A 12,728-nucleotide genomic window follows, 5' to 3' on the forward strand; every position below is an offset into this window, starting at 1 on the left:
GCCCACATGAACTATCTCAGCCGGACCCCTAAGTCGGGAGGTACCGGCTGGTATCAATTAACAAGCCATAGGGGTTACCTCATGACGAGAGGTAAGGCGAACAAATGGAAGGACTGGCGGAACACCTTCCTTATCATCGAGGGTTCAGACACGGAGCTGAACCAACGCTTTAACAAGTGGAATAGGGATCCACCTCTTCTCGCAGGCGGCCGCAGCATGCCACCTGTTCCCCCAAAGGCTAAAAAAGAGATCCTAGACAAAGGACTCTTCAAAGTAGAGACTAGGGTGAACTCTACTTCAGGGGTACGAGAGCAAGTACCCCTAAACTGCGTCCCGAGCTTCAAGTGGCTCTATGACGAGTACTTTTTGGCCGCCTGTGGCCTCAGCAGTCGGTGCTCTAGAGGTAGCCGGCCTGTCAAATACTCTGTTTTTTCACGCTTTGTTTACTTGGGATCTTTACTAACTTTGCTGTTCATTTTTTTTTTTTTGCAGCTGACGCCATGAGTAAAATAACAGCATCCAAGACTGCGGCGGCCATGTTGCGGGCCTCTCTCATGCAACAGTCTTGTACCGACTCCCCCAACAAGGGGGCACCCTTGGTAGGCTTCGAAAACTCTTCCTCTTTTAGGAGTTGTCTTATGCATATACTAACTCTTTTTATTTTCAGTCGGGCACTCCAAGAGCTTCTTCCTCGCAACAGCCGGACCCCAAGGCCCGGAGGACGACTGTTGCAAGCTCTCCTGGGTCTTCCAGGAAAACAGTGGCGGCTGAGAAGCAGCCGGCCACTTCTTCTAAAACCCCGGCGGGGCCGCCTAGAAGTATGGACAATTACTTGTAAAAACTCACACTTGCTTCCTTCTTGACTAGGTCTAACTTGCTTTTTTGCGCTTGATGCAGCCGGCCCTCAGGGGCTTGACTTGGTTGAGGTAGCCAAGTCCATGATCAAAGTAGTTCCTCCATCTGAAAGGGAGGCGGTCAGGGGTGCCGGCACCCTTGACCTTGATGGGATTGCAGGGGTCCTTGCTGAGGTATACTTTTTTGAGTATTTGAATTCCAGGACGCCTGTTATCTTTTTTGTTTGGAAACTGACGCCTGTTTTCTTTTTGTACTTAGGCCCTGCTCCGAGTTAACAGCCTTCGCAAGCCGCTTGATCGGAAAAACAAAGAGGTAAAGGCTGCAAAAGCTATGGCCGCCTCCAACTGTGATAAGGCAATGTTTCAAATTGCCCAAAATGAAGTACTGACCATTGATATTCTTTATTATCAGGCGCAGGCTACCGCCGCTGTTCGGGCTCAGTTAGAGGCGACCTAGAAGAAGAATGACGAGCTGGAGGCGACCGTCACAAATCTTAAGGCCGAGCTGAAACCTCTTCGCCAAAAAATGCACTCTTACGAAGCCATGGAGAAATCTTTGGCCAACGTAAAAGAACGCCTGGTGAGCCAAGAGAAGAGTCTTACCCAAGAGCTCTCGGAAAAGGCCGAGCAAGAGAAGAAAGAGCTCGTCCGGGAGATGGTGGAAGACTCCGCTCAAATCCAGCGCATGACCTGGGGCCGCCTGTTCCCCAATGCCGACTTTGCCTCTTGGGAAAGAACGTACCGCTAGTGTTCGGAAACATATAATCAAGAGATCCTAGCGGCTGCTGAAGAAGAGGCGTTGGGAGATGCGTTGGAGGAGGAGGAAGAGCCGGTTGTGGCGCTTGTGCCACTTGGGGGTAAGGCATCAAAAGAGGATGCAGCTGAAGCCGAGTCCAGCAAGAAGAGTGCTGACCAGGCGGCAGCTGCTAATACTGAACTGCCCCCTTCTTAAGCTTAATGTATTTTTTTTTTCACGGCCTGCGTGCCGTTTGCTTTGTATTTACCCGGCCAGGGGGCCGGGGCTTTGAATATTTTGCTGGTCTTTAATGACCGGCTTATTTTTAATCAAATTTTTGTTTTGCTTCAAATTTGTCTAAGTATTCCATATCCAACATCCCATTGTTCACTAGACCGACTGTTGTACATGGCCGAACGTTGCAGACAGGTACAAATAGTAAGTACACCTCCTATGCCCCTGGACGACTGGTTGTCTGTTTCCAGGATAGACGATCAGTCGGCCATTTATTCAATCGGTATTCGAACTATTTTGTTTGGATCCTTTTTAGGCAGACGTGCCTGTCTTTTTGTAATTTTAACCAAGTAGGAAAGTGGTCTGACCAAGTAAATAGTATTACCTAGTCGCCAAGGAATTAAGTAAGTAGGATAACAAGCGGCGGGTACCGGTTGTTTCCCTTTATTGCCAATGTTGGCTTTTAACTCGTAATTTGTTAACCTAGCAAGAGTAGTGGTTGAGAGTCCCTGTTTGTTAAAAACAGGCGGACGACTCATACCTTTTAGGCTCCATACTAAGTTTTAGTGACTATTAAGTTAACATAGGAGTTACTTAGTCTTCGTCACACTCTAGATTGAATAGTAGAGGTACCAGGCGGCGGAGGCCGGCTGATCCTCTTGATTTGCCAATGTTTGTTGGCTATTAACTCAATAGGTTACCTAGTAGGAATAGGGGTTTGAGTGCCCTTGTTTGTTAAAAACAGGCGGACGACTCAAACCTTTTAGGTTCCATACCAAATTTGAAGGAGTGACTATGAGTTAACGTTGGAGCTACTCAGTCGCCGTCACTTTTGTTTGAGAAGTAGAGGTACCAGGCGGCGTAGGCCGGCTAGACCCCTTGATTCGCCAATGTTTGTTGGCTATTAACTCAATAGGTACCCCCTGCATTTATCCCAAGTAATACAGGCGGTCATCTGACTCAGATGTCAACTGCTACCACTGGTTTGGTTAGTGATAGAGTTATTCTTGTCTCAAAAACGGCTACGTGGTTGCCCTTGGGGACAGTCGTATAGGTGTCGTGTAATTAGTTTATAGAACAATGTTCCACCCAAAAGGGAGCTGCTCTCTGCGACGAATTTCATCCGGAGGGATGCCGTCGGACGCCTGCTACGATGTTGGGACAGGTCGTATTAGTTTTGTTAATTTGATCAGTTGGCTTGGCGCCTGGTCTGATCATTCGGCCGGTGGCCTTGGTAAGTTCTTGGTGAACGTGGGTGCTAAGTAAAAGAAGGGTAGCCGCCTGTTAGGCACAGGGTCGGCCAGGCCCTAATCTTTTTAGCTAAGTATTGTGAGTAAAATACTCAATGGAGAGTAGCCGACTGTAAAGGTACAGACGGCATGCCCCTCTGAAGATAGTGAAAAACTCAATGGAGAGTAGCCGACTGTAAAGGTACGGACGGCATGCCCCTCGTAAGATAGAGTGAAAAACTCAATGGAGAGTAGCCGACTGTAAAGGTACAGACGGCATGCCCCTCGTAATACAAAATTGAATAGCAAGTGCAAACTTTTATTAAGTAGCTCTTTACTTTACATCATTCAGAAGAAATATTTTTTAAGATTATCTACATTCCAAGTTCAAGGCAACGGTTGTCCGTCTGGTGTTTCCAGACGGTAGGTACCGTCCCTGACTTCCTCATAGATTCGGTAGGGTCCTTCCCAGTTGGGAGTTAGTTTGCCAGACTCATTAGCCCTACCAACTGCTTCCATTTTTCTAAGTACAAAGTCCCCTACTTTGAGGGGACGCCTGTGTACTTTTTTGTTGTATGATCTAGTCATTCTCAGGCGATAGATCTCATGGCGCAAAACAGCATTGCCCCTCTTTTCAGGAAGTGAGTCTAATGCCAGGCGCATGGCTTCCCAGTTTGACTTTTCGTCATATAGCATTACTCGAAGAGTCGGCTCGTAGTGTTCTATTGGAAGAACAGCTTCCGCACCATAAGTTAGGAGGAATGGAGTTTCTCCAGTCGCCCCTTTTTCAGTCGTCCTAATGGCCCAGAGAACATGTGGTAGTTCATCCGCCCATAGGCCGCCTACTCGTTCAATCTTTTTCTTGAGACCGTCTGAGATGATTTTATTAAAGGCTTCTACCTGGCCGTTTGCTTGTGGACGGCCGACAGATGCAAAGTAGTTTGCTATTCCTTGGTCTCCCAACCAGCTTTAGAGAACAGGCGTCTCAAATTGGGGACCATTATCAAAAACCATAGACATGGGAACCCCGAACCGAGTGATGACATTTTTCCAAATGAATGAAATTACATCTTTCGTCTTGATTCCCTTTACAGCCTCCGCCTCCACCCATTTAGTGAAGTAGTCAACGGCAACAAGTATGTACCTTCTGCCGCCTGTAGCAGGCGTATATGGACCCAGGATGTCCATGCCCCACTTAGCAAACGGTAGTGGGCTGTGAATGGTAGTGAGGTCAGTAGCCGGACGGTGAATTAGTTTGCCAAACCTTTGGCACTTGTCACATTTTTTCACCATCTCCATTGCATCTGCTTCCAAAGTAGGCCAAAAGTAGCCCTGCCGCCTTGCCCTTTGAGCAAGAATCCTACCACCTATATGAGAAGCACAGTAACCAGAGTGAAGATCATCTAGTATCTCTCGTTCCTTTTCAGGAGTAACACACTTTAAGAAGGGTTGAAGGTACCCCCTCTTATGAAGTTCTCCCTTAATCATTTCAAAACAGGTGGCTCGTTTTTTCAGAGCTGCCGCCTGTTGAGGATCATCCGGCAGTGTACCGTTTGTCAGATATGCCCTGATTGAATCCATCCAGGTTGAGCTTCTGTCTAGGATTCCAATAGGGTTTTCCTCGATGCTTCTCTTCTCCATTACTTCCCAAAAAACCGTTCGAGGAGTATCGGAGGAGGCGGATGATGCTAATTTTGACAGTGCATCCGCCTGGTTGTTTTCTGATCTCGGCACTTGGATCAGATGGAAATCCTCAAGGGAGCCGACTGATTGTCGGACCGCCTGTAAGTACTTGATCATGGCCGGATGGGTTGCTTCGTATTCGCCATTGTACTGACTCACTATCAATTGTGAATCAGAACAGGCGTCTATTTTTCTTGCCCCTGCCGCCTTGCACATGCGGATCCCGGCTAGTAAAGCTTCATATTCTGCCTCATTGTTTGAAGCCTGAAAACTGAAGCGTAGAGCATACTCGAACCTGTCGCCCTCTGGAGATTGACATACGACGCCTGCTCCACAACCATTTGAAGTAGAGCTTCCGTCCACATATACCTTCCATACTTGGTCTGGAACTTGAGAGTCAGGAGGACGAGTCATCTCTACAATAAAGTCAGCAAAGGCTTGCCCCTTCACTGCTTTTCTAGGCTCGAAAGTAACTTCGAGGATCTGTATTTCTATGGCCCATTTGATCACTCGTCCTGACGACTCCATGATTGTAAGGGGCCGCTTGATAGGTTGGTCTGTATACACGACGACTGCATGCGCCAAAAAGTAGGGCTTCAATTTTTTAACAGCCATGAAGAGTGCAAGACCAAATTTCTCCACTAGGGGATACCTCAACTCGGCATTTTTCAGTACGTGACTGACAAAGTAGACCGGGAGCTGACAGCCGTCCCTTTCAGCAAGGAGAACAGCGCTTAACGCATGATCAGAGACGGCCAGGTACATGTAGAGATCCTCTTTGGGCAAAGGGCTGACCAGCCTCGGCAAGGAATGCAAGTGAACTTTTAATTTCTGGAAGGCGGCCTCAGCATCCGGCCCCCATTCAAACCTTGCCTTTTTCTTAATTGCCTGGAAAAAGTATAGGCATTTGTCGCCTGATCGGCTTAGAAATCTTCCCAAGGCCGCCAGACAACCTGTTAACTTCTGAACCTCTCGGATGGTACGAGGCGACTGCATGTCGATGATCGCCTGCACCTTCTCAGGGTTCGCCTTTATTCCTCTCTGATTGATAAGGAGTCCGAGAAATTTCCCAGACTCAACTCCAAAGAAACATTTCTTGGGATTGAGCATGACATGGTGCCGCCTGAGTGTGGCGAAAGTTTCTCGGAGGTCCGACAGATGATCTTTCTGAAGTTTAGACTTGACAATCATATCATCAATATATGCCTCGACATTTCTCCCAATCTGATCAAAAAACACAGTGTTTATCATTCGCTGGAAAGTGGCCGGGGCATTCTTAAGACCAAACGGCATGACCGTGTAACAGTATAACCCCTGATCAGTGACGAAGGCCGTCTTCTCCTGATCTTTCTTCCATAAAGGAATTTGATGGAAACCAGAGTAGGCGTCCATAAAGCTCATCAAAGCATGGCCGGCTGTTGAGTCGACCAGGTTATCAATTTTAGGCAGAGGGTAACTGTCTTTGGGGCACGCCTTGTTTAAGTCTGTGTAGTCTACACACATTCGCCAGGTGCCATTCGGCTTTTTAACAAGCACCACATTTGCAACCCAGTCTGGGAAGTAACATTGCCGAATGAACCCTGCATCAAGTAATTTTTTAACTTCGGTGGCTGCCGCCTGACTTCTTTCTTCGCCATGGTTCCGCTTCTTCTGCCGTACCGGCTTCTTTTTCGGATCCACGGCCAGTTTATGTACCGCCAGATCAGGACTAATGCCTGGAATTTCATGGACTTCGAATGCAAAGATGTCCTTGTATTCTTTCAATAAGTTGTGAAAGTCGTCACCAAGGTTTCTCAGAGCAGTCGTCCCAACTTTGACTGTTCGGTCAGGACGTGAGTCGTCTAAGATCAGGTCCGCATGCTCACCAGCCGGCTGAGGGCGGAACTCATCCGGCCGCTCCTCTGCCAATGATTGCTATTTTCTTGCTTTTCTTGCGGACTCTGTCTGGGACACCTTTCTCTTTTTGTCGCCTGTTTCTTGAACAGGCGCACTCTCCTTGACATTGTCAAGGTTTGTTTTTTCTCCACTTGACCCAGTGGCCATAACAGTGGGCTTGACATCCGAGAGATAGCACTCTCGGGCCATCCTCTGATCTCCCCTTAGGGAGCCGACTGTTCCATTATCCCTCTCAAACTTAAGCAGCATAAGAGACGGGATTATAACAGCCTTGGAATTATTCAGGGTTGGTCGACCCAGAATCATGTTGTAGGCTGAGAGTTCCTCTACTACTAGGAACCGGACTACCATGTGTCGTCCTTCCCCTTTTTCGCCCAGGCGAATGGGTAAATCTACTCGTCCCAGTGGGTGGACGACTCCTCCTCCAAACCCTATTAAAGGGTGGGAGGCCGGATGTATGCAGTCCGTCTGATATTTCAGTTTTGACAGACATTTGCTGCTGATGAGATCTGAGGAGCTCCCGGTATCTATGAGGATTCGGCCAACTCTCTGGTTGGCCACTTTACATTCAATAACGAGAGGGTCGTCATGCGGCCCCCTTACCCCTCCTAGATCCTCTTCAGTGATGACAATCTCAGGAAATGTATATTTGGACGGCCGTTCTTGGTGAACGGAATTTACATCTAACCGCCTTATATTATCTTTGTTGCCCCTAATAGTGGGGCCGCCTCCTTAGAAGCCGCCTGCAATGGTGTAGACGACTGCATCATCTGTATCAGAACTGTCGGCCTGTTGATTCTTTTTGGCCGACTGCTTTTTTGAGGAAGAGTTCCCCGTAGATTTCTTGACATAAGTGTCAAGATCACCTTGCTCAGCCAAGCGGTCTAGGTACCGCATGAGACTGATGCAGTCATTGGTGTGATGACCAACGTCATCATGATAAGCACAGATTTTATCTTGGTTCCGGTTGTTTGCAGAACCCTTCATGGGGACTGGCTTCTCAATTGAGAACCGTCCCTTTATTTCTTTTAGGATAAACTGGTTATCCTTGTTAAACACATACTTTGGGGAGTATGGTTTGAATTCTTTTTTCTTTTTCTGGGCCGGCTGTTTAGAGGAATCAGCCGCCCAGACCTCTTTTCTTTTCTCATCTTTGTTAGACGACTGTTTCTGTCGTCCTTCTCTTTTGTCGAACCTTTTCCCATCCGACTGTTTTATTGTACACAGATCAGTCGCCTGTATATAGGCTTCTGCTTCAATCAAGGCCTCTTGAAGAGTCGCCACCCTTTTTCGAACTAAATCAAATTTGAAGGTAGACCCGTCTTTGAGACCTCTAAAAAAGTCAGTATAAGCTACCTCATCCGGTAACCCTTGAATCTGTATTCTCATCAGGTTGAACCGCCTGATGTAAGAACGAAGCCCCTCCTTCTCGCCCTGCTGAATTGTTCCCAAATCAAGGGTCGTTTTCTTCGCAGGGATGTTCATGGAGAAGTTGGAGGCAAATAAGTAAGCAAGCGTCCTGAAGCTGTTTACACAACCAGTCGGCAGGTTGCCGAACCATTGCTGTGCGATTCCCTTGAGAGTCGCTGGGAAACACTTGCACCAAGTGGGATCATCCAACCCTTGAAGGTACATCAGGTTGGTGAATGCCATCAGATGGTCTTTTGGGTTAGTAGTGCCGTCATAGGCGCCTACTAGTACATTTTTTACTTTGGCCGGCTGAGCGGCTTCAGTAATTTCCTTGGAGAAGGCCGACGGCTGTTCACCAAGTCTAAGCAACCGTAGCTGCCAGTCCATAGGTTGGACGTTTTTTGCTGCAGGTCCACCAAATGGAGGTGGCTGCATAAAATACTGTTGTTGCGGCACAAATGGTAAGTTTGGTACCGCCTGGGCACTGTGAAAGCCGGAGTGACGGGAGGTGCCGCCTGACTGACTCTCATGGTACGACTGAGTATGCCTCATCGAGGCATTTCGCAAACTGTCTTGAAAGTCTGAAGTAGAGGCCGACTCGGACAATCGGTCACTCTTCTTCTGCTCTAGCAGTAGCCGAGCATCTGTGAATGTTTGCTTTGACCCGTCCGCCTGAATATGACGAACCGGTTTCCTATTTCCCGTAGGATAACGGAATTTTGTGAAATCAAGAGCAGGTGGCTCCCGCTTCTTGGATTTAGGATGAGGAGTCGCCTCTCGCCCTTGAACTGGCTTCCTCTTCAGTGAAGTGGAAGGTTTCTTGGCCGACTGCTCTTTGACTGAAGCAGGCGGCTTTTTGTTGATCAACTCTTGAATCTCTCCCTTGAAGTCCCTCATGAAGGTCATGAGTTCGTTCCTTGTGATGGGAGCAGACCCATCAGTCGGCTGTTGCCGAGCAGGCGGTGCGCCTGCTGGCTCGCTTCCTGTTTGAAGATGCTCCCGTTCCCTCCTTTCGGTATGACGGGTACGTCGGGCCCTTAGGGTCCCGTCTGGAGCTGTATGAGTTTCAACTTCAAATTCACTTTCGGTGTCATGGTCCGACTGAACTTGAGGGTCGTTTAGGGGACGCCTCTCTTCAGGAGTCGGTACAGACTTGGATGCCATCTCTGAAGTACTCTCCCCACAGACGGCGCCAAATGTTTCGGGGTTTTCTGACGTCCTGCGGGAGAGTTACAATTCCGAGACTGGAACCGGACGCCTGTACCTGCAAAATAACGGAGACTCCTGAGAGTTCCGCCTCCAACGGTCAAGTTAGTACCTGATTAAGGAGTAATTAATACGGAAATTAAAGTAATAAGATCTCTCTAGGTGAGAGTGTTTAATGTTGGTAATCTGCGTTGTTAGCGAGATTAGCCGGTTATTAGTGTTCCGTAATGTTTCTGTTCTGTTCCGTTCTTCAGGTGAGATTAGTTGCTTGATCAATTGCTCTCTTAATTGCTTGATTGCTGGATTAATGATGATTAATTAAGTATTTATAGTCTTGAGAAGCGTGCCACTCTCTAGGTTTAGGGTAAACCTAGGGCTGACCGGGCCTCTAGACAGGATTGGGCCTTGTTGGCCGGTTTTCCCATTTGGCATGGGTGGACACGTGGCGTGTCTCAATTGGTCCGTAGAGGACGTATCTGTGATTGACACGTGGCAGGCTCCTATTGGCCTACGTGAAGGACACGTGGCGGAACCTGGTTGGTCCACTTGTCAAACGGTGATTGGTGGATAAAAATCCCCTAATCACCAACCACCATAGGTGGTGGTTAAAATTGCTGTTGCGAAGGAGATGCTTCTCCAAAGGGGTTGATATGACCCTACTTGACACTATTTGTGATGCGGAAGCTAAGTCTGGGTTAGGTGGTTTTTGGTTAGGATCAAGTGTTTAGGCTAGGGGTTGAAGTGGTTCAGTGTTTGGATATGTGTTTCGGTTTGGTAAATAGTAGTTCCTAGCTCACGTGAATGAACTAGATTAGTTAGGTATGGCTAGAGTTGAACACTCACTCTACTAGCCACGGTAAAATAAGTTCACCCCGAACACTCCAAGTGAAACTTACAAACCCGAGTCCACGAATTCAAACTAACTTGAGTCCACAAGTTAAAATAAAGAAAATACTCAAAGTATTTCAATTTGTTGTAATTCATTAAAAGTTGGATGATTACAAACTAGCATAGAACTTCCCTTATATAGGCTTAGGAAGTGTCTTACATTTAATAAGCTAGAAGACTAATTAACTTAGCTAACTAAGATGTACACCAAAAGCCGCCAAAATGATCAAACTTCCAAGTGTAATGGACCCTTAGAAGCTACTGCATATTGAAGGTTTTCAACCAGCTGCAAATATTGGCCATTAGTTGCATTTAATAGGCAGTAGTTTTTAAGGAGAACCACTACAAATGCCTTTTGTTTTTGTTTTTGATTTTTTTTTTAATTAATATTATAATAAGGCAAGAAAAGCACTGATTGACTGGGGCAAGCCCCTATAATAGGGAGAGAGAGATTTACCTAGGTAAAAAAAAAAAAAAAAAGGGAATAAGAGGTAAAAGATGCGCCGAAAAAGTGATCAAGAAACTCGACAGAAAGTCCATAATGGCATGGTGTCGGCGACAAATAGACAATAGCGCAATGTGCCATGTTTTCAGATAACCTGATATTTATAGTTCTCACTAATTTTCACTTTATTGTTTACCAACGACAAAGAGTGTATCTTTCCGTTGTGTGGACAAAATTATGTATTTTTTCACTCTATTTTTTTGGCTTGTCTTGCTGCATACTCCTGTCATTTGATGCTGGAATATAACGTAAGTGTGGGGGGTTCGATTGCCAGAAAGTAACATGTGTAAAATGGCATTAAGGAGCTGAACATGTATTTGTATATGAACATTTAGACACCATACATGAACATCTAGCTTAGTGATATACGCATGAACTTTTTTTTTATATGAAAAAGAGTATTAATTAAAGGAAATTTTGTTAATTACTACCTCAAAAACAAAGGCTTTGTAAATTATAACCCCTAAAAAAATAGTTGTTAATTACACCCCTAAAGCTGATTAATTCAGGTGATTGTTACCCTTTTCCCTAATCAACCCCTAATTAGGTGATTTAAGCTCTTAATGACATCATTGTCTAGCAAAATTGTAATTAGTTGTTTTTAAGCCATGATTAATTAAATAATGTTAAATAATTTAGAGTATATGAGTGAAGTGTGATCATTTGATTAATTTCGGATGATTTAGAGAGTCAGAGTGGAGCGCCTGCGCCAATGTTTAGCGCGCTCGTGCAAGGTTGGCGTGGCCCGCGACAAAATCGCGTCAAAATCGCGCCAACTCTCTGGAAAATGCAAAACTTTGGCAGAATTGGGGAGGCGCGCCCGCGCCTATTTGTGTCGCACCCGTGCTGCTTCCCTTTTCTGCAGTTTTTTGCGGTTATTTTCTCAGCTTTTAATAGCTTTCATTTTTATTGAAAGAAGATAGAGTTTTCATATCTCATAATTCTTCCCAACTTTTCTCTACATTTTCTCTCAAATTTCTTGCAAACTTTTGTGAGAAAAATTCTTGAAACTTAGCCATCTTTGTGAATTGTTCATTGTATTTCGTTTCTAGTGAAAAGAACGAAATTGACTGTCAATTGTATCTCAACGAGGATTTCCAGTTTAACCCAAGCACCTTGTGGGGGAAATAAACCTCTTTAGGAAAGTGTATACACGCCTTTGACAGTGTATCAAGGTTTGAGACTTACGTGGTCATCGATATTCTCATGTTCATGCTTGATGTTGTCGGCTTGTAGGAAAGGCAAGTTTGGTTCTTCACACTAGTGTAATCTTTGTAATTTTTCAGTAATTTCATTGACAATTCTAATACTTGATTGTAATACATTGTTTTGTATTTAATATTTACAATTGTATTGTAATCATATATTTTAGGATTTTTTCCGACACATTGTTTTAAGTGATTTTTTTGATTGAAATCGCTGTAAATCCTAACAATCTAAAGAGGTTTAATTTTAGAATTTATCGAGTATGTCTAGTGTGAAGGAATTTACAACAAACTTTGTCAAACTCAAGAAGTTTGATGGTGTTGAATTTAGAAGGTGGAAGAAGAAAATGTATTTTCTTCTTACATCTCTAAATGTTGCCTATGTAATAAGTACTCCAAGGCCGGGTGAACATGAGAATGAAATCTTGGAGAACGCTCGGGAAAGATCGAAGTGGGACAATGACAATTTCATATGTTGTGGTCACATTTTGAATGGGATGGAGGATGATCTTTTTAATGTCTACCAAAATGTTGAGTCGGCTATGGAGCTTTGGGATTCCTTAGAGAGCAAGTACATGGCGGAAGATGCTTCAAGTAAGAAATTTTTAGTTAGCAATTTTAATAACTTTAAATTTGTTAATGGTCGGTCCATAATGGACCAATTTCATGAATTACAACGTATTTATGGTAGCTTGGAACAACATGGAATAGCCATGAATGAGTTGTTTGTTGTTTCTAGCATTATTGATAAGTTACCCCCTAGTTGGAAGAATGTTAAGCATGATTTAAAGCATAAAAAGGAGGACATGACATTGTCCAGTTTGGCCACCCATCTTCAAATTGAAAAAGGGATTCGTGCCATGGAAGGTGCAAAGGATGGAA

Source organism: Chenopodium quinoa, unplaced genomic scaffold, assembly GCF_001683475.1.
Source record: "Chenopodium quinoa cultivar QQ74 unplaced genomic scaffold, ASM168347v1, whole genome shotgun sequence".
NCBI lineage: Eukaryota > Viridiplantae > Streptophyta > Magnoliopsida > Caryophyllales > Amaranthaceae > Chenopodium > Chenopodium quinoa.